The following is a 22237-nucleotide window of genomic DNA, read 5'->3' as shown; positions in this document are numbered from 1 at the left end:
TTGGGGCCTCTGACTTCTGTGGAGCTCTACTGGAGCTCTTTATGTATCCAATTTCATATTGTGATGCATGGAGATTTTTTTTCTTACTATGCTGGAGCTATGTTGAGGCACTTTGTTTCTGTAATTTTAATATGTTACTCAACAGTGACCACTTAGATTCTCTAGCGGTGTATGCTTAGTGCCATCATCGAAGTTTGGGTTACCAAGCTTTCTCAGTTTGAGCATGGTGTAAGTCTATAGTTCCTTGGAAAATTCAAGAAAAACTAAATCAAAGGTGAACATATAAAAGTATTATTTTGGCTTGAATATTCATGATCTAACTTGTGCCAAGTCCTCTTTCGTCTAGTCAACAGTGGATAGCGTTAGCGTAGAAGAGTACTTCTACAGACTGTTATTGTTGTAACTATAGTGACTCAACAAGCTGGAACGTTCCAGGGGTTTTAGACTATTTGTGAAAGTAATGGGGTGTAGGAGACCCCCAGGAGAGAACTGCTGGCAGAAAAGATCATTATTGGATCGATCATTAATGTAATGGGGTCACAGTACAGTGGCAGAGTCATTAAATGTAATAATAGAAATAAGAAACCAGTTTGCGGTCAGAAAAGACCACTTGTAAATTGAAAATTCCGCCAAAATCCATTGTTACTGGGACTGTGATCAAAATACCAGTAGAAAGTAGGTTTTTCTCATTATTTAAGGCCTTGGACCCAAAAGCATTAATGCTTACTTAATAGTAGCAATTTTTCTGATGGTGACAGTGAATTTTACAGAGATTAAGCGAAGTCATATAAAAATGCTATGACAATATCGAATAAAATATTGAAGTGCTAATTATAAAATAGCTACTTTAATTAAATTTGACGTGTGGAAAATTTTGTTTTCAATTTTTGATATGTAGATTAAGCATGCTTTCTTTTCCTTGGATGGACGAGTAATCAACTCATTGATTCAAAGTGTTTGCTGTGCTGTTGGAAGCCACTTGGATTCAGCAGGTATTAAATAACAAATCAACTTAGAGAATTTGATCAAAAGGTTAAAATTCTACTAAGTGGAAATAGACTGTTGGTAAAAACAAATGTATAGACCAAATTTTTTCTATATGCAAAACAAACATTGCTGAGGCACTTTTTCTAGTGCGTCAATACAAGTTAAGCAGACATGCTAGAAGGTCACTCTAGCATGAGTCTAAAAGCTAGATGCTAGAAGCTCCATCAGAGGGACAGCCATAGAGCACAGTTTCCTTTGCTTGGCTTATACAGGGTAATTGCTCATTGGGCCTCATTCATCAGAACTATCTTACAGTAAACTGTCTTTTTTTCCCAAAGCAAACAACCAGAGCTCTGCTTTTATTTTAGCAAAGCGGTGGAAGAAATTGATGAGGTCCATCATCTCCTTCCTGCCAGATATGTGATACGCTCCGTGGAAGACAGTAGTGTTGGGTGTATTTGTACATTCAACATGTCGAATTGCGACTGTGGACACCTTTATTTTGACAGTCCTAATAACAGAAACACGTGGCTTTTTCATTAATTTCTGGGAGCTCCAGTTCCAACTAAAAGCAGAATATTTTATATGGAAGTGATGTAACAAAAATTAGACAACCACATGTTGGGAATGGAGATGAATCTTCTGGCCTTCAAATTGGCCAGTTTTGTCTCATTTTTCAAAAAAAAGGTGAATCGATTAACCATGAATTGCCATACTGCAAAGCCTGTAATTACCCTAAAATTAAATTTATAACACTCTGAGGTTTCCTAGGACTATATTCAACCTATTTTAAGCTATCTGTCACAAATATAGCCTTAGTAATGTCTCAGCATAGAAATGGATGGTAATCCAGTAGTAATTAGCCTATTTAATTACACAGCACACTGAAAGACTTTTTCATAGTTTAAAAATTAATAAACAGTCCAAAAATTATCCCTCTTAGTCAATCCTTATCCCACAGACTGCTCTTTGCAGAAGACAGAGAACTGACATAAACTGACAGTGCCCCTGGCAGAGGTAACATCATCCTGCTGTGACTGAAATGAGTGATGTGCCATGTAGTCCATATCACACCATTAATATGCTGGCTCTAGCATACGGAAGCTAATCCTGGGCTGCATTTGGTGTTACTAGTACTACTAATCAAACTGACCTGGAGGATAAGGTGCAAGGTCATTTTTATTGTATAATGAATGCTGTAAAAACAAAAGAAAAAAAACAATTGTGGACTGCCACTTTTGTTTGCAATTTTACCTCACATGGAATTTTTCTTCCCGTTATCCAGTACATCACATGATGAAATGCATGGTGTTATTTAAAAATACATCTCATTCAACAAAAATCAAGTTCTTATATGGCTATATCGATGGAACAATAAAAAAGTTATGGCTCTTGGAAGAAGGGAAGAAAAAAACAAAAATGTAAAATTGTCAGAAAGGATTTAAAAATACAATTCCTCCCCGTTTAACAAAGCAAATTTGCAAAAGAAAGGACAAAAACCTCAATCTAAAATACCATGTTCTCCCATGTGAAATAAAAATGTACCATGGCTGTTCCAATGATGTAGGCACCGGGTCTCCCAAGGCTCACAAGACATTGTTATGCCAGGTGAAACTTGCAGTCAATTAGCATCTGATAATGTCCTAATGATAGACAAACACTTTAAATGAAAGGTATACAAATCTCACAGAAGGACACTGTGGAGAAACGGGGTCAGTGGGTGCTCTCGTCCGCTGGCTTGGCTGTCTTTAGCAATACTGCATGGACCACGGCCCATACCATTGAACGCCCACTCTATCTCCTAGTGAGCAATACACTACACAGACAACACAGGGTTAAGGTAAAACAGTGTGGCAATACTTTATTGAACCACAACACACAATAGCAAACAGAACAATCCCACCAATTACCCCAAGATGGTGCACATTACAGGGCCTCACCCTTCCGCTGACTCGCCGAGATAATGGTAGATGTTATGTCAGAGCTCCCAGGGTCGCACAGAGAAGAGGTAACGACAAGCATAGGGAGATAACCAAGAACTGTCCATAGAGTCCATACAAGGTCCAAAGCCAGTTGACATGATGTCAGAGCTCCCAGGGTCGCTACTCCATCTGTGGATGCACGCACAGAGAAGGGGTAACAACAAGCATAGGGAGATGACCAAGAACTGTCCATAAAGTCCATACAAGGTCCAAAGCCAGTTGACACGAGAGTCACCACCTGGCTTATCTGACCATCTCCATGGAACCAGGCGACCAGCGGGTCTCAACCCTGGCTTTCTCCAAACATATCCATGGTTCAGAGATGGTCACTGGATCAGATCTGTGTCCTTCCAACCGAAGCCGAAAACCCCTGGGTTGTTTCCTATAGAATCATAGATCAGTGTCCCTCGTGAGGGTGCCATGATAAATTGGCTGCAGTCCTTTCTCTTGTCTGTTGGGTGGTTTGCAGAATGTCTGGCTGATAGCTCTGTGTTACTTCAGTCTCCCAGGATGTGAACTCTGAGTCTTTTTATACCCAAGGCATGTAAGCTATTTTTAGAGTTTCCCAGGGTCTTTCAGTCCAACATCAAGATAAGGTAAACAATGGTGATGGGATTAAGTAGCACTATTAGCATATAAGCACACATCAATAAACAAAGCTTAACACACTCAATGTACAGTCACTATTACAGACGTTAGATAGTATATCAGTTGGCAAGTCTGTCTTCTTGACCCACCAGACATAAACACTTAAATTCACAAGCCAATATACAGATAAAAAAGCCAGTTCTTTTGGTTTTGCAAAAACATGGTTGTCTGGGAAATTAAGATACAATCTGGTTTCTTCACAGACACAATTCCTAAAACATCACTCAAAAGATTTTGCCTTACCAACACCAGGTCTGATTACCAATGCACAAGCAGGATACTACCATGAATTGATGGCATCCTACTAGTTCATTGTGTATGGTTGCTTCATCAGTATTTTGCACCTGTGCTGCCCCCGCCTTTATTATTGGGGTTTGGTGCTTCCTGCTAGTGCTTTGGTAATCTTACCTGGTGTTGATAAGGCTATTCCATTTTCTATGAAGGGTCTAAACAGAAGTTTGCAATATATTGTAGTTGGCTATTGGATATGATCATAGATGGCCTTTTGGACCCGTTTCAAAACATCTTGTCCAATGAAGCACATTTTTATCTAACCACACATGGTAATCCACAGAAGAATAGGTACTAGCATACAGAAAATTCTAGAGCTGCACCTGCAGCCACTTCATAATCCAAAAATTGGAATCGTGCATCCAATGTTCTGTAACAATGATGTGGCCACAGCCTCGTACATGGACGTCTTCCTGCAATTCTGTGCATAGTGAATGGATCAAAAGTGTGAGTATTGCATCTTTCAGCAAGAAACAGGGTTCTGTTTTTCATCTCCCACTTTATAGAAGTCACCCACTGCGATAACTCTTTTCTGTTCCGCTCCACATATTAATATTAATGTTTAAATATAGATGTAATACACTGAAATTTAATAAAGATTTCTACTGAGAATAATAAAAAAGACAATATGTCAAAACCTGGCTTAATTTAGTCCAAAAATGAAAATGGCAACAAAGTTCTGAGGTCACATTTCAGGATATAACACATGCAAAGAAACAAGAGAAATTAAAATGTCTGCCAGTCTGAGATACAATTGAGCTAAAACAGGATTCCTCACCTACATGCAATCTTGGAAGGGGATGCTACATGATCGATCTTGAGTAGTGGCCCGATCCCCAACTCCCTGCTTGAACAGGGGGTGATGTGCTTTTGATGATTGATAATTTGGAGTGGCGGCATAGTTGAGCCGCCGTCCTGAACTGCACGCTCTCTGAAGCAGTGTTTCATCTCCAGCATTGCAGATGCACCGAAGCTGGCCACTGAGCTTGCAAGTGTGAGCTCCTTCCCTGGGAAATCATCCATTTCTTATAGACTAGGCAAGGAGCAGTCAATTATTGCATTAAAAATGCTTCTGTTCTTAAGGTCTGAGAAGATTTTTAGGAGTTAAGTTGCAAAGTTCCTTGAGTCCTGAAACCTATATTGTACTAGAGCAGGGGAAGGTCCAACTACCAATCTACCCACCATGCCAAAAAAAATCTTGGTCCAAAAAAAAAAACAATACAGCACATCAGCTTTCCTGGAATCTTTTATCTTCTCACCTCGGGAAAATATATTGTCCACCCCCTCCTTTTTCCACTTTTAAAGCTTGACACTTAAATATTGTAATCAAGTAGACTAATCTCTGAGCTGTTAGTTGAACTTTTCCTAGAGACGTCAGTGAATGAATCAGATCTATTGGCAATGGCATACAATTCGTCAGAAGAGAGATCGCAGTTTACTGGTCTACTGCTGCTTCGCAAGCTATTTTTTATTGTGAAACTATCTTTGCATGGAACAAAAGTCGGGAGCAGGTCAAGACATATATAAACTTTAAAACAAAAGAATGTGATGACAAAGGCAGAAGACTTACTCATGGAACACAAAGAAAAGTTTCCTTTGCTCAAAGCTTTGAATGACATTTGGTAGGATGAAAAGATGAGTAGTACAAAACTTACTAAAGGTCCCCAATTCTTTTTTAGCTTTGACATTTCATAAAATATCTACTTTTGGTGTAGAGATGTAACTGATGGAAATCTGTAACAAGACCCAGTGTCAGCCATGTGCATGCATTACTTATATCTTCTTTTTGGTCCCTAACTGTGATATCGGCACTCCAAGTGCTTTGTGCAGCTTGATTCCTCTTTAATACTAGGTTTTTAGTGGACTTCCTATCTCCAGCATTGTTTGTTTTTTTCCCATCCCCAGCTCCAGTGACATAACTTAAAGTTTCTGAACCCCAATGGAAAATCTCCAACAGGGCCTCCAGCTCTTATAGGTCTTAGTCTTATTATATGGGGCAAAGAGACCTTTTGGGTCTCCCTAGACTCCAGCACCCGAGTGAGATTGTAGCCTCAGTACCTAGTATAGTCACGGTATGCCCCTGCCAGCCTTCCAGGAATTCTTTGGAGCCAGAAATTATGTAAAGATGATACAGTTAACTCTCAGGCTTTACTCCTCTGGGATGCATTACCCACAGAATGAAAGGCGCTCAATGTCCTTTCTCTGTCCCCACTTTATTTTCAATGTTTCTAGAAAATCGGCTTCTCAAGTAGAGATTAGCAGATCTTTTGAAATTCGAATTATCCTAATTTTCCCAAATAAATTGAACTGTGGCAAATAAATTAGTGAAAAATGTCAATACTGAAAAGCTTGTACTTGCTTGCAAAATATATATGTGGGAAAGAAGAGGGAGAAATAGAGAGAGGACCCCGTTCTTCATAAGAGCTTACACTCTACAAGAGAGAGGACCCCACTGACCATAAGAGCTTACACTATACAGGGGAGAGAAGGAGGACCCCGCTGACTAGAAGAGCTTACACTCTACAGGAGAAAAAGAGGCAGAGAGAAAGAAGAACCCACTGATTATTAGATCTTACACTCTATAGGAGAGAGAGAGGACCCCACTGACCATAAGAGCTTACACTCTACAGGAGAGAGAGAGGACCCCGCTGACCATAAGAGCTCACACTCTACAGGAGAGAGAGAGGACCCTACTGACCATAACAGCTTACACTCTACAGGAGAGAGAGAGGACCTCACTGACCATAAGAGCTTACACTCTACAGGAGAGAGAGAGGACCCCGCTGACCATAAGAGCTCACACTCTACAGGAGAGAGAGAGGACCCTACTGACCATAAGAGCTCACACTCTACAGGAGAGAGAGAGGACCCTACTGACCATAACAGCTTACACTCTACAGAAGAGAGAGAGGACCCTACTGACCATAACAGCTTACACTCTACAGGAGAGAGAGAGGACCCTGCTGACCATAAGAGGTTACACTCTACAGGAGAGAGAGAGGACCCCGCTGACCATAAGAGCTCACACTCTACAGGAGAGAGTGAGAGGACCCTACTGACCATAACAGCTTACACTCTATCAAAGAGAGAGAGAGAGGACATTACTGACCATAAGAGCTTACAATCTACTGATTATAGAGACTTACCCAGTGACTCTGAAGATGAAAAATCTCTCTGCCATACAAATTGTGCTCCACTGGGAACCGCTGATCTGTGATGTGTCAGGTACTGACCACCATTGTACAAGGTAGGATAATCTGCTGGATATCATAGCTGCAAAGCATTATGGGGAGCAAAATAATGTTAGTCCCTCTTTAATGCTTCAACAGTTTGTGACTTGTATCAAGCAAAGTTTTTTTTAAAGATGTTTATTTGTAAACCAAGAATTGAATCTCAAAATGTTTAAATCTGCAGCAAAATTGAGGAAGATTGACACAAACTCAATCCGCTCATCTCTATTCTCAAGGTTATTTACAGTGATCTGAATTCTCACTCTCCCCATCTTATCCTGCTGTCTGGCACAATAGCACCCAAAAAAACGCTGCACAAACTGCTTCACCAAATTCCTACACTTCTGAAACATTGAACCTGCTACAGTGGCATACTTCCAATACAGGTCAATCACACAGCTGCTATATGTTTTTCGTGCGTCTAGTTTTCTCAGCAGAGAAATCTGATGTGAGCACGTATCCTTACAGCTGCCTGTCCTAAATCATTTCTTTTCTTTTTTTGTAATACCAACTAATACATATATTCTGTATATAATATAGCCTAGCTATAATATTTTATTTGTCTTCATTGTCTAAACAAACTTTTTTGTGGACTTTTTTTAAATAAAACTTTTATTTTTTTGTTTATATGGTTGGTTTTAGTTAGAAGACGTGAACATTATGTTCTGATTATTTTAATTACAGTAATTGTTATTTATTTTGTGGTGGGGGGATATTGAGACTTTTGTTTTGGGTTTTCTACTGTGACCTACTCTTTTCCATATGTGCCCAATTCCCGGGTTCAAAGGGAAAATAAACTCCAAGCAAATGTGGCGCTAAGCACCTTAGGAATTTTTAATGCATCCATTTCCAGTGAAAAATGTTAAGAAAAATTTATTTTCTCAAAACAAAAAAAGGAAACAATAATTGAATAAATAAATAAATTATATTTTTAAAATACAGAGCAACGCATTTCGGCTGCTATTTTTACAGTGCAGCCTTCATCAGGTAGCAAAAAAAACAAAAACAGACAACAATAAGCACTATAACGTGACTTTATAGTGCTTATTGTATGTCTGGTTTTTTTGGACTGTTTTTTGGACTGTTACTCCAGGCATTTCTTCTATTGACATTAGTAAGGAGTGCCCATATGGGTATCACTCAAGTCCTATGAATTAAGGCAGAGGACTATATTTTAGATGTTATAGTAATGTATTCTGTTCTGATTCTCTTGTTCCTCTGAGCAGAAGTGTAGTTTAAAGGAGCAGGACATAGCGTAGTCAGCGATAGCCAAGGAGTTGATACACGGAAGCAGCAGTATAATCTTAGAATGAAGGAGCAGGTGAAAGGAAGCTTGACTAGAGGCTGGTAGCTCTATAATCTCACAAGGAAGGGATGCCAGGTTTAAATAGGATGCAATGCCAGGTTTAAATAGGATGTTCATCAGGGTGGAGCCAATCAGGAACTCAAAGTGGGGACAATCAGAAACAACACAAGTACAAGTTTCTTGGTTAGTTCTGAACTGTCATGCAAGTTGAATAGCTCAGAGGGAAGAGCTACCGCCTGGTGCAAAGCTCTTGTAAGCCTGGGTGCATGGATGCTGCCCTCTGGCTCCCATGAATCATCATCTGGTCTGTAACCCCTCCATTGCACCAAATATTGTAGTCTTCCTTTAAATCATCTAAAGTCCAGAATTTCATTCATAATGTACTCTTGTTCACCATGGATTTTTTCAGGTGGAGGAGGTGGCTGAGTTCTTCCTGGAAATGGGTTCTTGCTGAATGGCTTGAGCAAGGATACATGAAACACAGCGCAGTAATTGTTCAAGGGTTTGGTTTGTTCTTTCAGTCTGAGCATTGGATTGAGGGTGGAAGGCAGAAGACAAATTGAAAGTAACTCCTAAAGCTATACAAAAGGTTTTCCTAAATCTTGATGTAAACTAACTGAACACCTCTATCATAAATGACATTGTCAGGAATTCCATGCAGCCTAAATATTTCTCTGAATATTAATTCTGCAGTTTATTCAGTGGGAGGAATCACTTTATTTGGAATAAAATGGGCCATCTTTGTGAGCCGATCCACCATAACAAGGATAACAGTAATTTCTGTAGATGGAGGTAGGTCCACTTTAAAATCCATTGAGAATGGTCCCAAAGGCCTAGATGGAACTGGAAGAGGCTGAATGAGTCCTACAGGAGAACATCGTGGGCGTCTTGTTCAGTGCACATGTTAAACAGGAGGAAAAATATTTTCTCACATCCTTCCTGCAATTAGGCCACCAAAAAGAACGGAATAGTAGTTCTTGTGTTTTCATGACTCCAGGGTGTCTTACAAGTTTAGAATCATAGACAAGCTTGAGGATTTCAAGTCAAGCAGATATAGGGACATGTATTTGGTGGTTCAGTATTCAAAATTCCTCCTTAAAAGAAAGATCAATGTCTTTAGAAGGATGGTTAAGAAAAATGTCAATTTAGTATCCATCTTTAATTTTTGTTACAAAAATCCAGTCCAGTATTCCCCAAAAAATTTTTAGACGTAGAATGTACAATACAATTAGTGATAGACACCTCCTGAGGTCCAGGTTCAGTAAATATCATGGACAGGGCGTCAGTTTTGCCATTTCTTGAGCCAGGCCGATAAGAAATTATAAAATTAAACCTAGAGAAAATTAAGGCCCAACATGTTTGTCTTGCAGACGACCTCTTAGCTGTTCGAAAAAATTCTACATTTTTGTGTCAGTAAGAACAGTCACCAGATGATTGTCCCCTTACAAAAGATGTCTCCATTCAGAAAAGGCAACTTTAATACCAAAAGTTCTTTATTTCCAATGTCATAGTTCTTTTTTGCAGGTGATATGGTGTGAGAAAGGAATTCACATGGATGAAGCTGCATTTTGTCTCCAACTCACTGTGATAAAACGGCTCCCTCTGCAGAGTCTGAGGCGTCTACTTCAACAACAAAAAGCAGTTCAGGATTCGGATGGACTAGTAATGGTGTGGAAGTAAAAAGTGTCTTTAGCTTGTTGAAAGCCAATTGTGCCTCTGGAGACCAGAAAAACCTTTTGGTTTTCTTTGTGAGTGAAGTAATTGGTAAAATGATTTTTGAAAATGTTTTAAAGGAATCTTCTGTAGAAATTTGCAAATCCTATAATACACTGAATGTCTTTTAAATTTCTTGGCGTAGGCCAGTCAACGCCTGCTTTAATTTAACTGGGATACATGCTCAGACCTTCTGGGGAGATGATAACTCCCAGAAATTGAGTTCTGGTTTGTTTTAATTCACATTTTTCGAGTTTGGTATGAAGATGGTTCTACTGTAGACATTCTAGGACTAATTGGAAATGCTTGCAATGCTCCTCCAAGGAATATGAAAATATAAGAATGTCATCGAGATAAACAACAAGAAATTGATCCAAGAAATCTAAAAAAACATCACTAATGAAATGCTGAAAGGTGGCAGGGGCATTGCTAAGGCCGAAAGACATAACTAGATATTCAAAATTTCCACTCATCTCCCTGGTGGATTCGTATGAGACTATAAGCCCCTGTAATAGATCAAGTTTGGTAAAACGTCTGGCAGAACGCAGTCTCTCCAGCAACTCAGTAATTAAGGGGGGTGGGTTAGCGATTTTTAATGGTAAACTTATTCATTTCTCTATAATCAATACATGGCCGCAGGCCATAGAGTAGCCACCGGGGGGGGGGGGCAGAGGGGGTGGTGGCCCAGGGCCCACCAGGAGCTACGCTACTTTAACTGTATTGGGGTGCACAGAGCGCCGATACAGTTACAATCAGCAGCAGAGCAGGGAGACACGATCTCCCTGCTTTGTTGCCTGCCGCTGTGTGGCACCTGAGGAGGTGGTGGGGGGCCCTGTGCCAGCAGTGGGCCCATCACCAGTCATCGCAGGGTCAGCTTGATAAGAGAGGGAGCGTTACGCTCTTTCTCCCATTATCCCCCTGTCAGCGTCTGATGTCACTGATGCTGACACTGACGGGCTAGCGATGACGTCAGTACCCGGCGCCCACTGTCAGGAGATGAGCAGGTGCTCAGAGCACCGCGGAAACAAGAAGTAAGAAAAGCAAGTATTGTTTGTTTGTTTTCTATACGGTGCATTATACTATACAGGCTGCTTAATGGGGGTGTATTATATTGTACTGGCTGCCTAATGGGGGTGCATTATACTATACAGGCTGTCTAATGGGGGTGCATTATATTTTACAGACTGCCTAATGGGGGTGCAATATACTATACAGGCTGCCTAATGGGGGTGCATTATATTATACAGACTGCCTAATGGGGGTGCATTATACAGTACTGGCTGCCTAATGGGGGTGCATTATACTATACAGGCTGCCAAATGGGGGTGCATTATACTATACAGGCTGCCTAATGGGGGTGCAATATAGTATACAGGCTGCCTAATGGGGGTGCATTATACTATACAGGCTGCATAATTGGGGTGCATTATACTATACAGGCTGCTTAATGGGATGCATTATACTATACAGGCCTATGGGGGTGCATTATACTGTACTGGCCTATGGGGAGTGCATTATACTATACGGGCCTATAGGGAATTTATAATGCTATACAGGCCTATGGGGAATGTATTATACTATACAGGCCTATGGGGAGTGCAATATACCATACAGGCTTATAAGGAGTGCATTATACTATACAGGCCTATGGGGAGTGCATTATACTATACAGGCCTATGGGGAGGGCATTATACCATGCAGGCCTATGGGGAATGCAATATACTATACAGGCCTATGGGGAATGTATTATACTATATTGAGGACTATTTGGCACATTATACTATATAGAGGCTATCTAGGGGGCCATCACACATTGTTGGGGACATCAAGCAGTTTTGGGCTACTAAGGGGTCAATATACTGTGTGGGGGTACATTACAGTGAGGAGGCATCATGTTATGTATAAGAGAGCATCATGCTGTGTATAGGGGAGCTGTACAGGGGGGAGACTTTGCACATTATTCAATGTTAAGTGGGCACTTATTGTTATAGGGGAACTCAGGTTACTGTGACTACCAAAGGGGCACACAGGGCAATATTACTTTCGATGGAGCAAAATGTGGGCATTGTTTTCTTGGGCACTTGCACCTGGCATTACTATATTCTAGAGGGTTGTTTTAGAATTTAGAGGGCACAGAGAACCAGCAGGTGCAGTAATAGGGACACATACGGCAGCAGCATTGGGGTACTAGTAGGATGATGAGTTTGTGCAGGTTGGCAATAGATGGTGACGTGATGAAAATATAAGAAGTGAAATATGTCTTTGTTGTATTCTCTGCAGACGAGTCCTGAGTGGAAGAAATTGTCATGTCGGTCTGGGCCAGATGGAAAAGTCCGGAAAAGTGGACAACTCCATCAGAAAGAACGTCAGCGGTAAGTCACCATCTGTAACTGTGCTGTGATCTCTTATATGTTCTGTAGGGCTGGTATCTACCACTGTCCATATGGTGGTAATATCCATGTTGCTCTTTGTATAGAGATTATCTTCAGCAATAGCGCGGTCATCTGCTGAGGTTTTCCTCCACTATTAGGATGCATCACCCAGTTGTAATCAAGGTTACCTGGTTAGGGGCCCACTCTGAAGTTTCAGGCCCCCGAACCAAAACCTAAGCCTCTGGCCGCAGGGTTGACTCATTTTCTACAAAAAACAAGGGTGCTCCAGCTGGTGAAGAAGAAGGTTGAATGAAGCATTTCTCTAAATTTTTGTCTAGATTTTATTTTAGTAGTTTCAATTCGGAAATATTATCAATGTGCCCAAACGGAATGGATGCTCCAGGAACAATTCAATGGGATGGTCGTAAGAATGATTAGGAGGCAGTTGATAGGCTTTCTCCTTACTGCAGACCTCACTGAACTGCTGGTACTGAGGTAGTAATTTATCATGATTGTGATGAGAAATCTTGGATACTTGAAAATGTTTGTAACCACATACATTAGCAAGGCAAGTGTTCTTACAGTAGTCAGAAGGAAAGGTAATGGTCCTCGATGCCCAGTCGATAGAAGGGTTATGGATTGAAAATCATGGAATTCCAACATCAAACACTTGATTCATAGCTGTGATGAAGGAAATTAAGTCGTTAAGGAGGTCAGAATTCTTTTCCACATAAGGTGAGTCCCATACAAGAGCCTCATCCATCAGGAGATTAATGATGAACAAAAACTTTTTCAAGTCACTGGTAAGCAGAGAAGGTTGCATCTGAAAATAGTTACAACATTGATTTAGAAATCCACTGTTAGGGCTAGCGGAACACACCGAGTAAATATAGATGTTTATTATTATTGATGCGTTCGCAGCCTGGGGTCCACCGTGCAGGGGAACCTGCTGCTAGTAAATGGTGGCACTATTTGGCGGTAAAGACTAGCTCTGTTACTTCACAGAGTAGCCGTGAAAGGAAAGCACTGCACCCTGTTAGACTTCACAGGAGCACAGGCTAACTGCCCAACAGAGAGCAGTCAGTGGTCATGCATGCACACAATCTCCTCACCGGAGGTGCCGGTATTCTAAGGGCTTATTTAAGCCGCGTCCCTGAATACAATCTCACATGACCACACTGGCACAAAGCACATAACTCAGAAAGATACTAGCACATGGCCGTGTGGTCATGCGCACCTTTTATAGCTGCAGCAACTACAGGACCTTCCCAAGAAGGACCAATGGAAAGCTGCCAGAGAACTTGAGCAACTGCAGGACCTTCCTAGAGGACCAATGGGAATAGCTGCAGTACCTGAGCATGTGACCCTTGATCTCCAATGAGAGAGCTTACCCTGGGCATGCTCAGAAGGGGAAAAGTAGGACTTAGTCCCAAAGACGTCTGCTTGCTGCTGACCAGTACTGGCTACAATGGCAGAAGCTGGACAGTGTCAGACTGAGCATGATGCTGGGACCGACGCCTCCGCTGAGCAGGCTCCACTGCGGCAGGAGAAGAATGGGAGACCGTAGCAGAGATGGCTTTGAGATTCCCCCTGTGCAGAGGTGGGAACTCGACCCCTAACATCCACAGTAATAAAATGCTCCCCAAAGAACCTTGCGGGCAGCAGCATGCATGCACTTCAGGGCCATAGGTGTTCAAATTCAGAAGTTGCCTTTGTAACTTAATAATTTCTTTTTTCTGACCCAACACCTGAGTTTGCAACTTAGAAATTTTTTCTTGGTATGTGACTCCAAAATTCTGGAGTTCAGAAACTTTTTGCCTCAGTTGGGCTGCAACAGACTCCATTTTGTGCTCAAGATTACTCTTTTATGGACTGACCTGGGTTGGAGTAGTGGTATTCCAACCAGTAGGGGCAGCAACAGCAGGTAGTGTAGTCAGTGATAGCCAAGGATTCATTACATGGAAGCAGTAGTATAATCTTAGAATGAAGGAGCAGGTAAAAGGAACCTTGGCTAGAGGTTGGTAGCTCAATAATCTCACAAGGAAGGGAGTGCAACTCCCCATAGTTCAACATGCAGTATAATGCACCCCTTAGTCCTACATACAATATAGTGCAAAACATAGTTCTCAAAATAGTACAATGCACCCCATAGTCCTCCATACAGTATTGTTGCCAGCAAAATGCATTCACTGATTTAAAAAAATACCTCCTCCTCATTCCCCGCTGCCCCAGTCTCTGCAGAGAGAACTTTGATGCGCTTGCTGCAAATGTCATATAGCTGAACATCCGATGTCCAGCATGGAGCCTGGAGCCGGGCCCCCCTGGCTCACAGACCCCATAGTGGCCATGAGGCCTGCCTCCTTTGTACACCACTGCCACCCATTGGTCCTCTTGTCATTATGCAATGTACCATTAATTGTTTAATCCAATAATTATGCTGATTTTTGTTACTTTCTTCTGTGATAACCATGGAAACAGCAGCATAAAAACTGGAAAGGGTTGGAGACCTTCCAATTTATTTTGAAAGCGCAGTCAAAGAAGTAAAATGCTTCAGTTTTCACCACTTTTCAGAAATTATTATTATACATTCATGTACTCTCATGTTTCATCTATTATTAAATCTGCATTATGTTCTTTTATGGATGGTAGGTGGATAAACTCAGGTATACAATATTCCTTCTTTGTCATATTTTCAATTTAAAAAAAACACCATTGGAGGAAAAACCTCCACTATACTAAACAAAAAAAAAACACCAGAACACAGGCATGCTTACCTGTTCAAGGCCTCCAACAATTGCACTAACCAGGGTGCACCAGGCCCAAGTAAAGATAGCAAAAACACAGGTGCAAATAATACCGATGCAGCCAACCTACAATCAGGAATTGGCTGCTTGGAGCACCCGTGCACAAAAATAGTCTGTATGTGGCATGTTCACACAGGAATGCAAAGTATATGGTGCAAAGCCTATTAATGACGCCATATGTATAGCGGGCTAACCATGATGCATCCTGTGTGAACAGAGGCCACAGTGTACAGAGCCATCTAGGGCCCAGCCGCACCTTGGAAAAATGTACAGTGCACCAAAAACATAACAATGTATGCAAGGTATTGGTTGATATTATGGCCACAATATTGAAGCTGCCAACCCACGTCAAAGGTCCTTGTATCTTGGCAGTCCTAATCTAAAAAAAACACCATTGGAGGAAAAACCTCCACTATACTAAACAAAAAAAACAGGTAAGCATCTCTGCCTGTGTTCTGGTGTTTTTTTTTGTTTAGTATAGTGGAGGTTTTTCCTCCAATGGTGTTTTTTTTTTAGATTAGGACTGCCAAGATACAAGGACCCTTGACGTGGGTTGGCAGCTTCAATATTGTGGCCATAATATCAACCAATACCTTGCATACATTGTTATGTTTTTGGTGCACTGTACATTTTTCCAGGGTGCGCCTGGGCCCTAGATGGCTCTGTACACTGTGGCCTCTGTTCACACAGGATGCATCATGGTTAGCCCGCTATACATATGGCGTCATTAATAGGCTTTGCACCATATACTTTGCATTCCTGTGTGAACATGCCACATACAGACTATTTTTGTGCACGGGTGCTCCAAGCAGCCAATTCCTGATTGTAGGTTGGCTGCATCGGTATTATTTAAAACTGAAAAACTGGTCTGGTCAAGTTGGCAAAAATCTACTAAATAAGCAGAATAAAAAAAATATGACTTTTGGAATGTGGTAACACCAAAATTCCGTTGTTTTCCATGAAATGGAAATGTTTTTATTGTTCAAAATCATAAAGTACAAAAATAGTCACGTTTGGTATCGCTGCATCATACTAGCCTACAGGAAAAAAAGAGATAATCCTAAACAAATGTACAGTTTTTAATTGCAAGAAAAGTGTAATAAAAACTCTTGAAAAACAAAATGGAATTAATACCCTTTTTTGCACTCCACCTGCAAAATAAAATTATGTTATAACTAGATATGAGCAAATATTTTGAAATTCAAATTTGCCAGTTTTGTTGATTTATTTTTTATTTAAAAAATTTGATTCATGACAAATAGATTCTAAAGTGCTCCAAAGCTCCCAATAACCCTGAAAAGAAGTGAATTAAACTCTGAGGTCTGTAAGAGAATGGTCAGTAATAATATACTGAACAGCCATGTTGGCTCTAGCAGCCATCTTGTGCAAAGTTATAAACTAACTAACTTTTCTTCTAAAAAGCTAATAAGATGTACAGGTCCTTCTCAAAAAATTAGCATATAGTGTTAAATTTCATTATTTACCATAATGTAATGATTACAATTAAACTTTCATATATTATAGATTCATTATCCACCAACTGAAATTTGTCAGGTCTTTTATTGTTTTAATACTGATGATTTTGGCATACAACTCCTCATAAACCAAAAAACCTGTCTCAATAAATTAGCATATTTCACCCGTCCAATCAAATAAAAGTGTTTTTTAATAACAAACAAAAAAAACATCAAATAATAATGTTCAGTTATGCACTCAATACTTGGTCGGGAATCCTTTGGCAGAAATGACTGCTTCAATGCGGCGTGGCATGGAGGCAATCAGCCTGTGACACTGCTGAGATGTTATGGAGGCCCAGGATGCTTCAATAGCGGCCTTAAGCTCATCCAGAGTGTTGGGTCTTGCGTCTCTCAACTTTCTCTTCACAATATCCCACAGATTCTCTATGGGGTTCAGGTCAGGAGAGTTGGCAGGCCAATTGAGCACAGTAATACCATGGTCAGTAAACCATTTACCAGTGGTTTTGGCACTGTGAGCAGGTGCCAGGTCGTGCTGAAAAATGAAATCTTCATCTCCATAAAGCATTTCAGCCGATGGAAGCATGAAGTGCTCCAAAATCTCCTGATAGCTAGCTGCATTGACCCTGCCCTTGATGAAACACAGTGGACCAACACCAGCAGCTGACATGGCACCCCACACCATCACTGACTGTGGGTACTTGACACTGGATTTCAGGCATTTTGGCATTTCCTTCTCCCCAGTCTTCCTCCAGACTCTGGCACCTTGATTTCCGAATGACATGCAAAATTTGCTTTCATCAGAAAAAAGTACTTGGGACCACTTAGCAACAGTCCAGTGCTGCTTCTCTGTAGCCCAGGTCAGGCGCTTCTGCCGCTGTTTATGGTTCAAAAGTGGCTTTACCTGGGGAATGCGGCACCTGTAGCCCATTTCCTGCACACGCCAGACTCAGTCCACTGCTTCCTCAGGTTCCCCAAGGTCTGGAATCGGTCCTTCTCCACAATCTTCCTCAGGGTCCGGTCACCTCTTCTCGTTGTACAGCGTTTTCTACCACATTTTTGCCTTCCAACAGACTTACCATTGAGGTGCCTTGATACAGCACTCTGGGAACAGCCTATTTGTTGAGAAATTTCTTTCTGGGTCTTACCCTCTTGCTTGAGGGTGTCAATGATGGCCTTCTTGACATCTGTCAGGTCGCTAGTCTTACCCATGATGGGGGTTTTGAGTAATGAACCAGGCAGGGAGTTTTTAAAAGCCTCAGGTATCTTTTGCATGTGTTTAGAGTTAATTAGTTGATTCAGAAGATTAGGGTAATAGGTCGTTTAGAGAACCTTTTCTTGATATGCTAATTTATTGAGACAGGTTTTTTGGGTTATCAGGAGTTGTATGCCAAAATCATCAGTATTAAAACAATAAAAGACCTGACAAATTTCAGTTGGTGGATAATGAATCTATAATATATGAAAGTTTAATTGTAATCATTACATTATGGTAAATAATGAAATTTAACACTATATGCTAATTTTTTGAGAAGGACCTGTACTTCTTAAAGTCATAGTCATAGACACAAGATGAGATCATAGCCATTAGCAGGTATAGTGGACATACACATGGCTTAATCGGATCTGCTGCAGAGCCATGAGAATAGAAAAAGGGTAAACATATGGTAATAAATAAGTGTATTAACTTTAAGTGATCAATGACAGTAACCAAGAGGAACATGGAGATTTACGAGTTCTAATGGAGTTTGGGGAAAAGAGCCTCAAAGTCATTACATTTAACCATTTTATACTTCGTCCTTGAATGTGAGTTTTTCTATGCAGTATAATGTTATCATGTAGACGCCTTTTTCGCTGCAATGTGCTTTCTTTGTCTGTATCATGTATGAAAAGCCCCTGTTACTGTTGTTCGGGGCCATTCCATTGCTATACTGCCACACCATGGCCAGGCAAGGGCCTGACCATCACCAGATATCCCAGCGTTACTTTGTCTGTCTGGACTTCTGTTCATGCCTGCATGCTTCATCTTACTGACTATTCCATGTGCTGTTCTGCTGCAAATCTCCAAATAAACCTCAGTCTCAGCTTGATAAGAGGATTGTCTACAAACTTTTCCTGGCTTTTTCAATTCTCAGTAAGGACGTTCTTACAAGGTCTCTTCGAACTATATTCTACCCCTTTCAGCCTCTTAATCCAAAACACAGTCTTACTGATGTCTAAATGACCTCAGCATATACAGCTATGGGTAAATGAATGGTAATTAGTGGTAACTAGTGTTGAGCGATACCTTCCGATATTCAAAAGTATCAGTATCGGATTGGATCGGCCGATATCCAAAAAATATCGGATATCGCTGATACCGATACCCGATACCAATACAAGTCAATGGGACACAAATATCGGAAGCTATCCTGGATGGTTCCCAGTGTCTGAAGGAGAGGAAACGCTCCTTCAGGCCCTGGGATCCATATTCATGTGTTGTGAATTTGGATTCTGGGCTCCCCCGGTGGCTACTGGTGGAATTGAACTTGTGACATCATCTTCCCTGTTCACCTGTTCTGATTAGATCTGGGTGTCGCTATATAACCTGGCTTCTCTGTTAGATGCTTGCCGGTCAACAATGTTATCAGAAGCCTCTCTGTGCTTGTTCCTGCTCCCAGACATCTACTAGATAAGTTGGACATTCGTCCATGTTTTGTTTTTGTATTTTGGTTCCAGTTCACAGCTGCAGTTTCGTTACTGTGTCTGGAAAGCTCTTGTTGATCAGGAATTGCCACTCTGGTATTATGAGTTAATGCCAGAGTCCTAAAGTAATTTCTGGATGTGTTTTGTTAGGGTTTTCTACTGACCATGAAAGTATGCTTTCTGTCTTCTGCTATCTAGAAAGCGGACCTCAAATTTGCTAAAACTATTTTCCTGCTGCGTTTGTTGTTTCATCTCATATCACCGCCAATATATGTGGGGGGCCTCTGTCTCCTTTTTGGGCATTTCTCTAGAGGTGAGTCAGGTCTTATATTTCCCTCTGCTAGCATTATTTAGTTCTCCGGCCGGCGCTGGGCATATAGGGATAAAAAGTAGGACATGCTACCTGGCTACTTCTAGATGATGCGGTAGGTTTAGTTCATGGTCAGTATAGTTACATCTTCCAAGAGCTTGTTCCTATAGAGGCTTATGCTAGTTCTCTGGCCATGGAGATCATGACAGTTTGACCGGCCAACTAAAGGGTTAAAATCCTTGGCTGAGAAAGGAGAGAAATAAGAAGTCTGCTGAGAGTTTTTTTTTTTTTTTTTTTTTCTGTGCTCTTAATTGGATCACTTGCCAGTCTGTCTATGCTGCAGTCTTTCTTTTTTTTCTCTCTCCTTATAATCTTTGAATGGCTTTGTGTTCACCTGTTAATAATGGATCTTCAGAGTGTAACTGCAGGTTTGAATAATCTCACCACGAAAGTACAAAATTTGCAAGATTTTATTATTCATGCTCCGGTATCTGAGCCGAGAATTCCTTTGCCGGAATTCTTCTCAGGGAATAGATCTAGCTTTCAGAATTTTAGAAATAATTGTAAGCTATTTTTGTCCCTAAAATCTCGTTCTGCTGGAGACCCTGCACAGCAGGTTGGGATTGTGATTTCCTTGCTCCGCGGCGACCCTCAAGACTGGGCTTTTGCATTGGCACCAGGGGATCCTGCGTTGCGCAATGTGGATGCGTTTTTTTTGGCCTTGGGCTTGCTGTATGAGGAACCTCATTTGGAACTTCAGGCAGAAAAAACTTTGATGTCCCTATCACAGGGGCAAGATGAAGCTGAAATTTACTGCCAAAGATTCCGTAAATGGTCTGTGCTTACTCAGTGGAATGAGTGTGCCTTGGCGGCTACTTTCAGAGAGGGTCTCTCTGATGCCATTAAGGATGTTATGGTGGGGTTCCCTGTGCCTGCGGGTCTGAATGAGTCCATGACAATGGCCATTCAGATCGATAGGCGTCTGCGGGAGCCCAAACCAGTGCACCATCTGGCGGTGTCCACTGAGAAGACGCCAGAAAGCATGCAGTGTGATAGAATTCTGTCCAGAAGCGAGCGGCAGACTTTTAGACGGAAAAATGGGTTGTGTTTCTATTGTGGGGATTCTACTCATGTTATATCAGCATGCTCTAAACGTACTAAAAAGCTTGATAAATCTGTTTCCATTGGCACTTTACAGTCTAAATTTATTTTGTCTGTGACCCTGATTTGCTCTTTGTCATCTATTACTACTGACGCCTATATCGACTCTGGCGCCGCTTTGAGTCTTATGGATTGGTCCTTTGCCAATCGTTGTGGGTATGATTTAGAGCCTTTGGAAACTCTTATTCCTCTGAAGGGGATTGACTCCACCCCATTGGCTAATAATAAACCACAATACTGGACACAAGTGACTATGTGTATTAATCCGGATCACCAGGAGACTATTCGTTTTCTAGTGCTGTATAATCTACATGAGGATTTGGTGCTGGGATTGCCATGGCTGCAGTCTCACAACCCAGTCCTTGACTGGAGAGCTATGTCTGTGTTGAGCTGGGGATGTAAGGGGACTCATGGGGACGTACCTTTGGTGTCCATTTCATCATCTATCCCCTCTGAAATCCCTGAGTTCCTGTCTGACTATCGTGACGTCTTTGAAGAACCCAAGCTTGGTTCACTACCTCCGCACCGTGAGTGCGATTGTGCTATAGATTTAATTCCGGGTAGTAAATACCCAAAGGGTCGTTTATTTAATCTGTCTGTGCCTGAACATACTGCTATGCGAGAATATATAAAGGAGTCCTTGGAAAAGGGACATATTCGTCCATCGTCATCTCCCTTAGGAGCCGGTTTTTTCTTTGTGTCAAAAAAAGACGGCTCTTTGAGACCATGTATTGATTATCGGCTTTTGAATAAAATCACGGTTAAATATCAATACCCATTGCCGTTGCTGACTGATTTGTTTGCTCGCATAAAGGGGGCCAAGTGGTTCTCTAAGATTGATCTCCGTGGGGCGTATAATTTGGTGCGGATCAGGCTGGGGGATGAGTGGAAAACCGCATTTAATACGCCCGAGGGCCACTTTGAGTATTTGGTGATGCCTTTTGGTCTTTCTAATGCCCCTTCAGTCTTCCAGTCCTTTATGCATGATATTTTCCGCGATTTTTTGGATAAATTTATGATAGTGTATCTGGATGATATTCTGATTTTTTCGGATGACTGGGACTCTCATGTCCGGCAAGTTAAGAGGGTTTTTCAGGTTTTGCGGTCTAATTCTCTGTGTGTCAAGGGTTCTAAGTGCGTTTTTGGGGTTCAGAGAATTTCCTTTTTGGGATATATTTTTTCTCCCTCTTCCATTGAGATGGATCCTGTCAAGGTTCAAGCTATTTGTGATTGGACGCAGCCCTCTTCTCTTAAAAGTCTTCAGAAATTTTTG

At 41.3% G+C, this 22237-nt stretch overlaps 1 long non-coding RNA gene across 1 annotated transcript in view; it reads left to right on the top strand.

Moving 5' to 3' along the window:
- LOC143817933 (uncharacterized) overlaps nucleotides 1–22237 on the top strand; it is a 62839-nt gene that overhangs the window by 7037 nt on the left and 33565 nt on the right. Inside the window, exon 3 of the long non-coding RNA XR_013224213.1 lies at nucleotides 899–992. This is a non-coding gene — a long non-coding RNA (uncharacterized LOC143817933). The remainder of the gene's footprint in view (nucleotides 1–898; nucleotides 993–22237) is intronic.

This window comes from Ranitomeya variabilis, chromosome 3, assembly GCF_051348905.1.
Source record: "Ranitomeya variabilis isolate aRanVar5 chromosome 3, aRanVar5.hap1, whole genome shotgun sequence".
NCBI classification, from domain to species: domain Eukaryota; kingdom Metazoa; phylum Chordata; class Amphibia; order Anura; family Dendrobatidae; genus Ranitomeya; species Ranitomeya variabilis.
This window is presented reverse-complemented; position numbering and strand designations above follow the sequence as displayed.